Here is a 15,723-nt window from a genome sequence, read left to right as displayed (position 1 = left end):
GTCTCATCATGGTTTTGATTTGTATTTCCCTGATAATGAGTGATATTATCATCTTTTCGTGTTTCTGTTAGCTATCTGGATGTCTTCTTTGGAAAAATGTCTATTCATGTCTTCTGTCCATTTCTTAACTGGATTATACATTTTTGGGGTGTTGAGTTTGAGAATGTCTTTGGATACTAACCCTTTATCAGATACAAACAATGAACATTAAAACAGTTGTTATAAACATTCCCAAGGATTTAAATGAAAACATGAACATAACAAAGAAAAAAGTGTGAGGCTTAAAGAAGACCCAGTGAAAATCTAGAGCTGTAAAATTTGTTTTTTGGAATTTCATCTAAATTGTCTATTTTTGCCATAAACATGTCCAAAATATTTCCTTATTATCTTTTAATATTTATAAGTTGTATAATGCTATCTATTCTCCCATTTTCTATACTGGTAATTTTTGTTTCCTCTCTTCATTTTTCTTTAGCAGTCTAGTTATAGCTTTATCAATTTTATTGAACTTTTCAAAGAACAAACTTTTGTTTGTGTTTTTTAAATTTTCACTATTTGCCTATTTTCTATCTCATTTTCTCTTCTTTTTTTTTTAAAGACTTTATTTATTTGAGAGAGAGAGAGCACGCCAGAGAGAGAGAGAGAGAGAGAGCATGAGCAGGGTGTAAGGGCAGGCAGAGGGAGAAGCAGACTCCCCACTGAGCAGGGAGCCCAATGCGAGACTCTATCCCAGGACCCTGGGATCATGACCTGAACCAAAGGCAGATGCTTAACTGACTAAGCCACCCAGGTGCCCTCATTTTCTGTTCTTGCCCTATTTCCTTTCTTCTACTTACTTTTCATTTAATTTGCTTTTTTTCCCTTAGATTCTTAAGGTACAAGTTTAGATCAGTTATTTAGAACAGTCTTCTTTTCTAATATAGACATTTAAAATTATAAATTTCCTTCTAAGTACTACTTGGGCTGCATCCCTCAAATTTTGGTATATTTTCTTTATCATTCAGGTAACATTTTTTTCTAATTTTCCAAAGATTTCTTCTTGGATCTGTTTATTATGTAAAAGTTATTTTTTATTTCCAAATACTTGATGAGTTTCCGGGTATGATTTTGTTACTGATTTCTAATTTAATTCCTTTGTGGTCAGAGATTATATTCTATATGACTGCAATCCTCTTAAATTTATTATTTTTTTATGACCAGCGTATGGTCTATCTTGGTAACCACCAAGTGTACCATGTACACTTGGAAAAAATATGTAATTTGTATCTTGGGGGTGAAGTTCTATAACGTGTAGATCTATAATATGTAGTGTAGCTCTATAAATAGCAATTAGGTCAAACTGGTTAATGTTATTGTTCAAAACCTCCATCTTGACTCATTTTTTGTCTACTTTTTGCATTAATTGCCGAGAGAAGAAAATTGAAATCCCCAGCTGTAAGTATGGATTTGCTCATTTCTCCTTCCAGTTCAGTCAGATTTTGCTTTATATTATTTTGTTCTGTTAGGTACACACATTAGGATGTTAGGCTTTCTTTCTTTCCTTCTTTCTTTCTTTCTTTCTTTCTTTCTTTCTTTCTTTCTTTCTTTTTAAAAGATATTATTTATTTATTTGACAGAGAGAGAATGAGCACAAGCAGGGGGAACAGCAGGCAGAGGGAGAGGGAGAAGCAGGCTACCTGCAGAGAAGGCAGTCTAATGCTGGGCTCCATTCCAGGATCCTGGGATCATGACCTGAGCCAAAGGCAGATGCCCAACCGACTGAGCGCCCCAGGCGCCCCAGGATGTTAGGCTTTCTTAATGAATTGACTGCTTCATTATTATGAAATGTCCCTATTGTCTCTGGTAATACTTCTTAAGTCTACATCATTGAAAATCAATATGATCACTCCATCTTTCTTATGACTGGTATGTGCTTGGTAATATTATTTCCCATTCTTTGACTTTAATCCATCTGTTTATATTAAGGAGGGTTTCTTATAAAGAGCACACAGTTGGGTATTTCTTTTTTCATTCAGTGTGACAACCTCTACCCTTTTAAAGGATGTATTTAGTTTGTTTATGTATAATTATTAATATTTGTTTTCTATCTGTTTCCTCTATTCTTTGTTTCTTCCTCTTTTCTGCCTTCTATTGGCTTGAGTGTTTTTTAGCATTACATTATCTTCTGTATTGGCTTTTTAGCTCTTTTTTTTAAAGATTTTATTTATTTATTTGCCAGGGGAGAGAGAGAGAGAGAGAGAGAGAGAGAGAGAGGGAGATTGCACAAGCAGGGAGAGCAGCAGGCAGAGTGAGAGGGAGAAGCAAGCAGCAGCCCAATGCGGGACTCCATCCCAGGACCCCGAGACCATGACCTGAGCTGAAGGCAGCCACTTAACCAACTGGGCCACCCAGGCATCCTGGTTTTTTTAGTTATTTTTATTTTATTTTTTAATGTCTTCTCCAAAGTTTACAATACTTATCTTTAGCTTAATACTAGTGTCAGATAATGTTATACCAGGATACAAAGTTAATATACAGGAATCTGTTGCATTTCTATACACCAGAGATGAAGCAGCAGAAAGGGAAATTAAGAAAACAATCATACTTACAATTGCACCCCAAATAATAAAATACCTAGGAAGAAACTTAACTAAGGAGGTGAAAGACCTGTACTCAGAAAGCTATAAAACACTGATGAAAGAACTTGAAGACGACAGAAACAAATGGAAAGATAGTCCATGCTTCTGGATTGGAAGAACCAATATTGTTAAAATGTCCATACTACCCAAAGCTATCTACAGATTAATGCAAACCCTATCAAAATATCAATGACATTTAACACAGAACTAGAACAAATAATACTAAAATTTGTGTGGAACCAGAGAAGACCGTGAATAGCCAAAGCAATCTTGAGAAAAAAGAACAAAGCTGGAAGTATCACAAATCCAGACTTCAAGTTACATTACAAAGCTGTAATAATCAGAACAGTTTGACACTGGCACCAAAATAGACACATAGACCAATAGAATAGAGAGCTCAGAAGAAAAAAAAAATACTCATGCTTAATGGTCAATCTACCCATGATGAAAGAGGCAAGAAGATACAATGTGGAAAAGACAGCTTCTTCAACGAATGGTGTTGGGGAAAATGGACAGCTACAAGCAAAATAATGCAACTGGACCATTTTCTTACATCATACACAAAAATAAGCTCAAAATAGATTAAAGACTTAAATGTGAAACCTGAAATCATAAAACTCCTAGAAGAAAACATAGGCAGTAATTTCTTTGACATTGGCTATCGAAACATTTTTCTAGATATGTCTCCTCCAGCAAAGGAAACAAAGGCAAAATTAAACTATTGGGACTATACAAAAATAAAAAGCTTTTGCACAGCAAAGGAAACCATCAACAAAACAAAATAATCCAACACCAAAAAACCCCAAATAATCTAATTAAAAATGGGTAGAAGAAAGGAATAGAAATTTTTCCCAAGAGCATACAAATGGCCAACAGACATATGAAAAGATGCCCAACATCACTAATCATCAGGGAAATGCAAATCAAAACCACAGTGAGATACCACTTTATACCTGTCAGAATGGCTAAAATTAAAAAGACAAGAAATAACAAGTGTTGGCGAGTATGTGGAGAAAAGGGAACGCTCGTGTACTGTTGGTGGGAATGCAAATTGTTGCAGTCACTGTGGAAAACGGTATTGAGTTTCTGTAAAAAATTAAAATACTAAAAATAGATCTAGTAATTCTACTATTGGGTATTTACCCAAAGAAAATGAAAAGGCTAATTTGAAAGGATGCATGCAACCCTATGTTTATTGCAGCATTATTTGCAATAGCCAAGATATGGAAGCAACCCAATGAAAAAGTATGTTGTGTGCATGTGTATAATGGAATATTGCTTAGCCCTAAAAAGGAATGAGTTGTTGCCATTTGCAACAACATGAGTTGACCTAGAGAGTATAATGCTAAGTGAAATAAGCCAATCAGAGAAAGGCAAACACCATATGATCTGACTTCATATGTGGAATTTTAGAAACAAACAATGAACAAATGAACAAACAAAGAAAAAAGACAAAAATAGACTCTTAAGTATAGAAAACGAACTGATGGCTGCCAGGGAGGATGTGGGTGGGGGAAGAGGTGAAATAGATAAAGGGGATTAAGAGTACACTACCCTGATGAGCACAGAGTCACGTACAGAATTGTTGAATCATTATATTATACACCCAAAACTAATATAACACCGTATGTTAATTATACTTCAATAAAAAATAAATTTAAAATAATGTTGTATCACTTTGTGTATAATGTAAGATCCTGTAATATTACAGTTCCACTTTCATCAGTATTTTCTGGATAAACTTTTAACAACCAGGTCTTCAAAGTTAAAAAAAAAAAAAGGCCCTGATTTGTATCATTAACCAATTTCATAAAGTAAATACTTTTACCATGGATGATTTCAAGCTACCAAAGTGATGTCAATGAATTCAGAGTTTAGAAGAGATATATACAATCAGCTTTTGCAAGCCAGCACAAGCTGACTGCACTCCCCCACTAATTTCCCTCTTTTATTTGTGTGTTCTTACTATCATGTATTTTACCCCTCCATACATAAGAAACTTGAAAATAATTTTTATTATTTTTATATCAAGCATCAATTATCTTTTAATGAAATTTTTAAATGCTGAAAAGAAATCTTTACTATCTACCCACATCTTTATTGTTTCTAGCTCTCTTCATACCTTTGTGTAGATTGCAGATTTTAGGTATTTTGTAGGCAAATCTTTCTGGCAAAATTTCATTGTCTGTGGACATGTTATTTTTTCTTGTACTAACTTTATATGGTATTTGACCATGATACTTTCTGTTCAATTTTAGGTGAAATTTGCTTCCCTGGACTTTTAGAATAAGGCTATTTTTAGGAAAGTGTTTCTTACTTCACAGAGCTCCCTCTTCTGTCATTTTGTGCATTATTTAAAAACACAGTAGCTTGCTTTCTAGGGTTTCTTGGTTTTATTCCCTTCTCTACTTTGGTCTAGACCTTGTTTGTTCCTTCATCCTTGTTATCGCTTTTCTGTGCAATCTTGATTCCACTTCTAGATCCAGATTGCTCCAGATCCTTTGGTCCTTCTTGGGATTTTCACATCTACTCCTAGGTCATCTCTTTGCAGGCTGCCCCCAGGAAGCCAGTTGCATGCTCATCTTTTATGTTGGTGCTTCCAGGAAGACTCCTAGAGTTTCACCTGCTACAAAGTCCTCGAGCTCTCTTGCCCAAAGCCTCAGAGACTGTTGCCTCTGAGGGGCTGGAATTTGTGCTGCTAATTTTCCCCACCAGGAGAGCCAAACCTCTGAGTAATCTTCAGTGGTATAACCCTAAGGCAGGCACCCAAAGATCCTGGTCTAACCGAGACCTTTCACTGGCACTGGGGAAGAGTTGTCACATACCCTATACCTACTTTATCTGAATTTTAAGAACTTGGAAATAAGACCAGAGCAGATAATTAATGTTTTACATTTCATCATATTGTGGATACCACTGGATCTGTTTCAAATGTAATAAAATCCTGGGACTCTAACCTTAGTAACACACACACACTACTTGACCTACAATTTTTGTGTATTTATAGCTCCAGTCCAGTGATTTTTCTGTGACCTCATACCATTTTACTCTGGGGTGAAGGAGTGAGGATAGAGGCTAGTTAACCTGTTTTCAGGCAGATGCCACCTGATGGGGCTAATAAGACTTACTAAACTGTATATAGAGACAAGTTGTACATATTAATGTACAAGGCCTATCTGTGGGAACATTTAGAACAATTAAAAGGGTAAAATCATTCAATTGTAGAATCCAGCAGTTGACTCCAGTTGTCTACAGATCTGTATAGGCCAGAGGTTTACTTTGGAACAGGTAAGAAACCAGGTGGACTTTGCTCTTCTCTTCCCATGGAGAGCAGGGACATCAAACAGTGGCGTTTGCAGTGGGGCAGCAGAGGGATCAGTGATCTGTTTGTTTTGCCCCACAAGTATTAGACTATGCTCAGCTTAACCAGCCACTTTTCATGGGTGCACCTGAAGATCTCAGTACTGGGCTTCTCCTGGTGAAAAAGCAATGAGAAATGAAATACCTAAATAACCTTGGAAGAAAATATGAATGACCCTCCAGGACAGTGGGTTACAGGATGATGAGGATAGCTCAGGATGTTGAGTGCAAAATAGGTTCCAGCTTTGCCTGCCCTGCTGGGCACCCTACAAGTTATGTCCTCTGGCTGAGCCTCTCTGTAAAATGAAGCCATTGTACTAAATGGTCTCACAGGGTATGTTTTGCCAAAAGGCCTACCAGCAATAGACAAAACCATTAAAAAAATTATGTGGGGTCACTTCATTAAGTCACTGAAGCTGTTGGTAGTACTTAATCCATACTAGTTGTTTTGTAATAATGATAGTCATTGCCATCTACTGGCAGGGACACACTTTAATAGCACTGTGAGTAATCTTCAAAATGGCCCTAGAAGATAGGTATTCATATTCTTAAAAAAATTTTTTTTAAATTAATTAATTAATTTTTAAAAAGATTGTATTTATTTGACAGAGAGAGACACAGCGAGAGAAGGAACACAAGCAGGGGGAGTGGGAGAGGGAGAAGCAGGCTCCCAGTGGAGCAGGGAGCCCGATATGGGGCTCAATCCCAGGACCCAGGGATCATGACCTGAGCCGAAGGCAGATGCTTAAGGACTGAGCCACCCAGTCACCCCCAAAAAACATTTTAATTTATTTATTTGTAAGAGAGAGCACAAGCGGGGAGTGGGCAGCAGGCAGAGGGAGAAGAAGGCTCCCCATTGAGCAAGGGACCCAATGCGGGACTCGATCCCAAAACCCTGGGATCATGACATGAACCAAAGGCAGACACTTAACCGACGGAGCCACCCAGGTGTCCCTCATATTCTTATTACTAATGAGAAAACAAAGTCTAGGAAAAGATCAGTAACTTGTCCAACATCATGTAAGTTCTAAGTGGTCTATGATTTAAACCCAGGAATCTCTGACTCCAATTTCATACCCATTTTATTCCACAGACTGCACATGATAATACTTAGTACCTGCCCTCAAGAATGGACAGGTGAATAAAAGGAACACACAGCATTACTTTGTCTGTATACGAGTTTTATAGACAAAATAATGCTGCCAGGCTCTGCCTGGTGTATTGTCTATGATACATTGTCTAGGATCTAGGGGTCAGCATGCTTGTAGGATTCCCTGATGTGATGTGACCTGAGGGGCTGGGCTCACAGTGCTGTGTACACAGGACTTAAAGGGGAAAGATATTGATCATGACACAAATAAAAATAAGAAGGAGAATAATGTACTGGGTACTGTACTAGGTGATTTATTTACTGTAATTGCTAATTAAGTTCTCATAACAAGCCTATGAAGTAGGTATTATTATTCCCATTTTCTAGATGGGAAACTGAGGCACTGAGAGTTAAATAACTTGCCTAATTCACTGAATAACTGAAAGTCTTATTCTATAGAAATGAATGTATAAATGACCAAACCTCACGAGCTTTGGTGGTGTTCCCAGTCAGGGAGAACAAGGGCCATGTTCTTTTCTTGTCCTAATCTTTGCAGTTGTGATCATTTCTCATGCTTACTTTCATCACTATCTAATGCTACTTTTATCATCATTACATTCCTGCTTTGCACTGGGTAGATGATTTCCAAATACAAATCTGGAAATAAACTCCACTTCTGGGAACAGATTCTTATACCTGAGATCCTTCCCTTATTTTAAAATCCAGACTCCTTGACATTCTGGCCCACTTTATACCATGCTTTCAAAACTCCCCACCCTTTCTCTCTCCTACCTAGTATCCCACTTTGTTGTCAGGGAGAAGCCAATTTTCAGTTGGGTCCCTGGAGTAGGGACTAAAACAGCTTCTGTGACATGTTACCTGTTTCACAATTTTGCCTGAACCCGGCCCTGCCATGGAGCTCCAAACTATGCCCCTGGCCCTGACCTCTAACCCTGTTCCCATCTTTGCCAAGCCTGTCCAGGTGTCCCACAAATGGCATGCTAGAGAAGGCCAGCTTTTCCCGAATGCCTACCTTTGACCAGTGACTTTTGTTCCTTTACACATGAAAGTTTCCAGAGTCTACTCAGCTCCAAGGTCAGTGGTCTCTGCACCTGCTGGCCAAGAGGTCAGGTACAACTGGGTTAGGTTGAACATTATACTAACAAGGAAAGGGTTTTCTTAGCAAGTTCTTTTGCTTGCAGAATGGATATCTCTAGATTTTCAAATGAGGACAGTCTGCAGTCTTTCCTTACTATAGAAGAATGACTGAATTGAGAAGAAGCTCAGGGCTTTGTAACATTGAAAGATGCTGACCACCTTTGCTGTTACTCCTCAGTCTGCACAACATCCTGCTCTCTGCCTTTCACAGTATACCATGCGACTATGGAGACACATAAAAAAGCTCCCCTTTTACTCTTCCTTTTTCCTGCCTTTCTCTCTCCCCTTCCTTTTTTGTTCTTCTCTCCAGTTAAAAAATATGTATTTGTTCTCCACCCTTTCCTGTCCTTGAGGTGGCCAGGGGCAGTGGAGCCTGAGAGTCTGAGGCAAAGAGGCAGCTGGAGGTCAGGAGATTGATTATGTGCAGAGGAAGTGAGCAAAAAGCTAAAAATATTGAGAATATTGGGATCCAGGTTTCTCTCTGTCAGAGAAGGAAGTTGCAAATATGCAGAGGAAGAAAACTAGAAGATTTGCTGGGTGTTCAATTGTAATTGGGGGAATCAATATGAACTCATGGTTGGAGAAAGAGAGAAGGAGGGAAATAGATGTAGGTGCACGTTATGTTTTGTACGTGTGTGTGTGTGTATTCCTAGTTGTCTGTTGAAAGATCCTAGTATCTGTTTCTTTCCAAAGCAGTTACCACATCTAGCACCCAGATTTTGGTTCCTAAATACCATTCTATACTAAAAGGATAAAGTTTCTTAGATGAGATTCCATAAACAGAGATTCCAAGCTGGTGTGGAACTACAAGATAGGCCTAAATGTCTTATTCTGCCAGAATGTGAAGTGCTTAAAAAATAATGGGGCTTGTGAAATATACAAAGGAACAAGCTTGAAGGGCCACCCAGTGGCCAAAGTTACAATAATTTGAACATAAAAATAAATTCACTAGAGGGATTCAAAGACATTTGAACAGGCAGAAGAAAGAATCAGTGAACTGAAAGGACAATTGAAGTTATAGAGTCTGAGGAACAGAAAGGAAAAAGATGGAAGAAAAGTGAACAGAGCCTAAGGGACTTGTGGGACATCAAATGCAGAACAATATATGCATTGTGGGAGTCACAGAAGAGAAGAAGAAAGGAGTAGAAAAAGTATTCGAAGAAGTAATGGGCCAAAACGTCCCAAATTTGATGAAATACATAAATATAAATATCCATGAAGCTCAATGAACAACAAGTAGGGATCCCTACCAAGACATATAATAACCAAACTGCCAAAAGCCAAGGATAAAAAGAGAATCTTGAACACAGCAAGAGATAACTGACTTTTCACATATAAGGGACCTTTGATAAGATTAATAACACATTCATCTTCAAAAACTTTGTAAACCAGAAAGTAATGGGATGATATATTTAAAGTGCTAAAAGAAAAAAAACTGTCAACTAAGAATCCTATATCCAAAGCAAAACTGTTTTTCAAAAATGAGGGAGAAATTAAGATGTTCCCAGATAAACAAGAGCTGGGGAAGTTTGTTACTACTAGACGTGTAAGAGTCCTGCAGGTTGAGATCAAAGGACACTAGATGATAATCTGAAATCTTTGTGTTGTTTTTTTTTTTAAGATTTTATTTACTTGAGAGAGAGATCATGAGCAGGAGAGAGGGATAGAGGAAGAAGCAGATTCCCCCTGAGCAGGAAGTCCCATGTGGGACTCGATCCCAGGACACTGGGATCATGACCTGAGCTGAAGTCAGCTGCTTAACTGACTGAGCCACCCAGGTGCCTGATATCCTGAAATCTTACGCAGAAATAAAGATCACAGTAAAGGAAAATAAATGGGCTATTATAAAGTTAATATTGTAACAACAATTTGTAACTTTTTATTTTGTTTTATATATATATATACACACACACGTGAAATTAATGCATTACAAAACAATTATTCATTTATTTTTATTTTATTTATTTTAAAGATCCATTTATTTATTTTAGAGAGAGAGTACATGCACATGAGTCGGGGGAGGGACAAAGGACAGAGACTTTTTAAGCAGACTTCTGGCTGAGCTAACGCAGGCTCAATCCCAGGACCCTGAGATCTTGACCTGAGCCAAAATCAAGAGCCAGCTGCTTATCGGACTGAGCCACCCAGGTGCCCCCATTTGTTTCTAGACACACGATGTATAAAGATGTAATTTTATGACATCAACAATTGAAAGGTGTGGGCAATAAAGCTGTAAAAAAGCAGTTTTTGTGTTTTTGAAGTTAAGATTATATAAATTAAAACAAGTGTTATAACTTTAGGATGTTAAATGTAATCTCCACGGTAACTATAAGGAAAATAGTATAGAACATATCCAAAAGGAAATGAGAAGGTAATTGAAATGTTTCACTACCAAAGAAAAAAAAGCATCTACACACAAATGAAGATAGTAATGCAGGAAAAGAGGAATAAAAAAGCTATAAGGCATATAGAAAACAAATAATATGATGACAGAAGTAAGTCCCTTCTTATCACAGTAATTACTTTAAATGCAAATTAATTAAACTCTTCATTCAAAAAACAGAACTTAGCAGAATGGTAAAAACACACTATCCGGGGCGCCTGGGTGGCTCAGTCGTTAAGCATCTGCCTTTGGCTCAGGGTGTGATCCCAGAGTCCTGGGATCAAGCCCCACATCAGGCTCCTCCGCTGGGAGCCTGCTTCTTCCTCTCCCACTCCCTCTGCTTGTGTTCCCTCTCTCGCTGGCTGTCTCTCTCTGTCAAATAAATAAATAAAATCTTTAAAAAAAAGCCCACACTATCCAACTATGCACTGGACAAGAGACTTACTTTGATCCAAAGACACAGACTGAAAATTAAAGGATGGACAAGATATTTCAAAAGAGAGCAGCATTGGTTATAATATCAGGTAAAATAGATTTTAAATCAAAAACGTTTACAAGAAGCAAAGAAGGATTATATATTAATAAAAAGTTCAATACTGCAAGAATATATAACAATTATAAACATTTATACACCTAATAACAGACCATCGAAATATATGAAGTAAAAATTAAAGGAATCGAAGGGAGAAATAGGCAGTTCTTTTTCTTAATTTTTATTTAATTTTTATTAATTTTTATTTTTTAAGAGATTAATTTATTTATTTGAAAGAGAGAGAGTGAGGGAAGGGGCAGAGAGAGAGGGAGAGAGAATCCTCAAGCAAACTCCTTACTGAGCATGCAGCCTGGGTTCAATCCCAAGACCCCAAGATCATGACCTGAGCTGAAATCCAGGTCAGCCCCCCAGGCGCTTCAGAAATAGACAGATCTAAAATAATAGTTGGAGACATCAATCCACACTCTCAATAATGGATGGAACAACCAGGCAGAAAATAAGTGTGAAAATAGAGGACCTGAACAACTCATTAAACCAAAGGGACATGCACAGAACACTCTATGCAATAACAACAAATACAAATTTTTCTCAAGTGTGCATGGGACATTTTCCAGGACAGACCATATATTAAGCCATACATTAGGTCTCAATTGATTTTAAAAGATAGATATGATACCAGGATTCTGCTCTGACCATAATAGGATGAAGTCAGAAACCAATAGCAAAAGGAAAACTGGAAAATTCACAAATTTAAACAATACATTGGTAAGCAACCAATTGATCAAAGAAAAAATCGCAAGTGAAATTGGAAAATACTTAGATATTAATGAAATGAAAACATAACACAACTTACGGGACACAGCAAAAGCAGTTCTAAGGGGGAAATTTATAGCTATAAACACATTTAAAAAGATGAAAAGATCTCAAATTGACAGCCTAGTTTCACAACTTACAGAACTAGAAAAAAGAATAACAAACTAAACTCAGCTGGTAAAAGGAAATACTGAAGACTGTGGTAGAAATGAATGAAATAGAGAATAAAAGAGAAAAACTAGAGAAAATCAATGACCCCTAAAGTTTGTTCTTTGAAAAGATCCACAAAATTGTAAACCTTTAACTTGGCTGCCTGAGAAAAACAGAAAGAAGGCTCAAATTACTGAAATCAGAAATGAAAGCAGGGACATTACTGATTTTACAGAAATAAAAATGATTATGAGATTACTATGAATAATAGCATGTCAACAAATTGGATAATCTTGATGAGATGGACAAATTGCAAGAAACACAGAACTATCAAGACTATATCATGAAGAAATAGAACATCTGAATAGACTTTTATTTATTAAGGAGATTGAGTCAGTATTTAAGAATCTCCCAACATCAAAAAGCACTGGATGTGATGTATTGACTGGTAAATTCTACCAAACATTTAAAGAACCAACATCAATTATTCTTAAGCTTTTCCAAAAAATTTAAAAAGAAAAAACACTTTCTAACTTACTCTGAGGCTTATTATATGATATTATACAAAAGCAAAAATAGACAAATTGTACTTAATGAGAATTAAAACTTTTGTGCAACAAAAGACACTATGAGCAGAGTGAAAGGCAACACACAGGATGCGAAAACATATTTGCATATCAGGTAACTGATAAGGGATTAATATCCAAAATATATAGAGAACTCCTAAAACTCAAACACAGAAAACAAGTAACCAATTCAAAAGTGGGCGAAGGACTTGAATAGACTTTCCTGAAAAGAAATTATACAAATGGTCAATAGGCACATGAAAAGATGTTCAATATCACTAATCATTAGGGAAATGCAAATCAAATCTATAATGAGATACTATCTCATACCCACTGGGATGGCTACTATTAAAAAAAAGTACCCAGAAAGTAGTAATGTTGGTGAGGATGTGGAGAAATTAGAACCCTGTGCACTCTTTGTGGGAATGTAAAATGGTACAGCTACTGTAGAAAACAGTATGTAGATTCCTCATAAAATGAAACATAGAATTACCATATCAACAAGGGGTTGGGAAAACTGGACAGCAATATGCAGAAGAATGAAAATGGAACACTTTCTTATACCATACACAAAAATTAATTCCAAATGGATTAAAGACCTAAATGTGAGACCTGAAACCATAAAAATCCTAGAAGAGAACACAGGCAGTAACTACTTTGACATCAGCCATAGCAACTTCTTTCTAGATATGTCTTCTGAGATAAGGGAAACAAGCAAAAATAAACTATTAAGGTTACATCAAAATAAAAAGCTTCTGCACAGAGAAGGAAACAATCAACAAAACTAAAAGGCAACTTATAGAATGGGAGAAGATATTTGCAAATGACATATCTGATAAAGGGTTAGTATCCAAAATACATAAAGAACTTATAAAGCTCAACACCCAAAAAACCAAATAATCCAGTTTAAAAATGGGCAGAAGACATGAATAGACATTTCTCCAAAGAAGTCATCCAGATGGCCAGCAGACACATGAAAAGATGCTCAACATCACCTGTCATCAGGGAAATACAAATAAAAACTGCAGTGAGATATCCTCTCACACCTGTCAGAATGGCTAAAATAAAAAACAAGAAACAACAGGTGTTGGTGAGGATGTGGAGAAAGGGGAACCCCCTTGCATTGTTGGTGGGAATGCAAACTGCTACAGCCACTGTGGAAACCAGTATGGAATTTCCTCCAAAAGTTAAAAATAAAACTATCCTATAACCCAGCAATTGCACTACTAGGTATTGACCCAAAGAATACAAAAATACTAATTCAAAGGGATACAGCACCCTGATGTTTACAGCAACATTATCTACAATACCCAAAGTATGGAAACAGTCTGTGTCCACTGACTGATCAACAGATAAAGCGGATCATCACAGTCACACAATATGAATGAACTGTACACTTAAAAATGGTTAATATGATAAATTTCATGTAATGTGTATTTTACCACAATAAAAAACTGAAAAAAAAATGATAGTAAAGGATTACAACCCACTGAGAGAGAAGGAACCCCTGAGTCCATGCTGATAAATAAAAGGAAATAAATAAATAATTGGAGAACAGGAAGCACTTGTTTACTTTAGAATGCCAATTGATAAATGTATAAAGAATGATATAATCAGAAAATCACTATTTGGCAATTACTATATTACTATAGTAATATTTGATCTAGGCAAGAAACATCAATGGATGCTAAAACGAGGCGGTGCATGTCTGATGAGGAATAAAATATTAAATAGTCTCAACATATCTTCCCACGAACTACTCATTAATAAAGAGGGAAATTTGCAGTGTACAAATCTGTCAGACACCACCTTAACCAAGCAAACAAAGTTAACAGAATTGATGATGAGACAAATCACTTTTGTGTTCCTTCTAATGCAATAACCCGAGAAGAAAATGACAGTTTCATTTTTTTTCCTTTTCAATTCTTTCACAAATTATATCTTTTTTGTTCTTGACTGGATTGGCAAGGTCCACAAGCAAAATGTTGAATAGAAATGATAATAGTAGAACTTTTTCTTGATCTCAAAGGGAAAGCTTTCATTCACCATTCCACCACTGAGTATGATGATTTCATATATATATATATATATATATTTCATATATATATTTGATTTCATATATATGTTATATATATGTTTCATATGTATTTGATTTCATATATATGTTATATATATAAAACATTTCTTTTATGTATTTATATATATTACACACATATGCAATCAGATTAAACATGTTTCCTAGGATAAGTTTGCTAAGAGGTTTTAAAAAGAATGGTTGCTGAATTTTACCAAATGCTGTTCCTGTACTGACTGATATGGTCATATAATTTTTCTCCTTTGTTCTGTTAATGTGATCAATTACACTGATTGATTTTTCAAAAGATAACTTGCATTCCTGGAATAAATCCAACTTGCTAATGATTTAGTATCCTTTTTAGATATTGCTGGGTTCAATTTGCTAATATTTTGCTTGGGATTTTTGCATCTATGTTCATAAAAGTTATTTATTTTTTTTATCTTTCTCATGAAGTCCTTGATGGTTTTTGCTTTCAAACTACACTTACCAGCCTCAAAAATTAGTCAGGGAGTGCTCCGTCTTTCTCTATTACCTGGGAAAGTATGTGTAAGATTGTTATAATTCTTCTTAAATGTTTGGTAGAATTCATTGGTGAAGCTGTCTGGGCCTGGACTATTTGTGAAAAGGATATTTTTATGGACTCCTCTGGGAAAAGAATGGAAGCCTGAGAATCTTCCCTCATCCAGGGACTTCTGAGGGGCTAGGACTGAGACAGAGACAACTGGTGGTGTGTGGCATTTCAATGGCCTGACATTTTTCTAAAAGGACAGTGCCCTATGTTCTCACCTCTCTCACCACACTCTTCCTGAGCTGTAGGTCTGTGGGATAGTGGGTCTATGAGCATCAGTTCTCAGGCTACCTGATCCCACCTTCCCAAAGACCCAGACTCCAGTCTTTCAGAGGAGAAGCCTTGGTTTTGGGCAGAAAGCAATGAGGGGGAAGGGGGAGAGGCTCTGGTTCAACCAGACAGAAGTTCTTTGTTTGCTCTGCTTCTTTGTAAATGAGGCAACATTTG

This window comes from Ursus arctos, unplaced genomic scaffold, assembly GCF_023065955.2.
Source record: "Ursus arctos isolate Adak ecotype North America unplaced genomic scaffold, UrsArc2.0 scaffold_20, whole genome shotgun sequence".
Taxonomy (NCBI): domain Eukaryota; kingdom Metazoa; phylum Chordata; class Mammalia; order Carnivora; family Ursidae; genus Ursus; species Ursus arctos.
The sequence above is the reverse complement of the archived record's forward strand: the minus strand, read 5'-3'. Positions refer to the sequence as shown.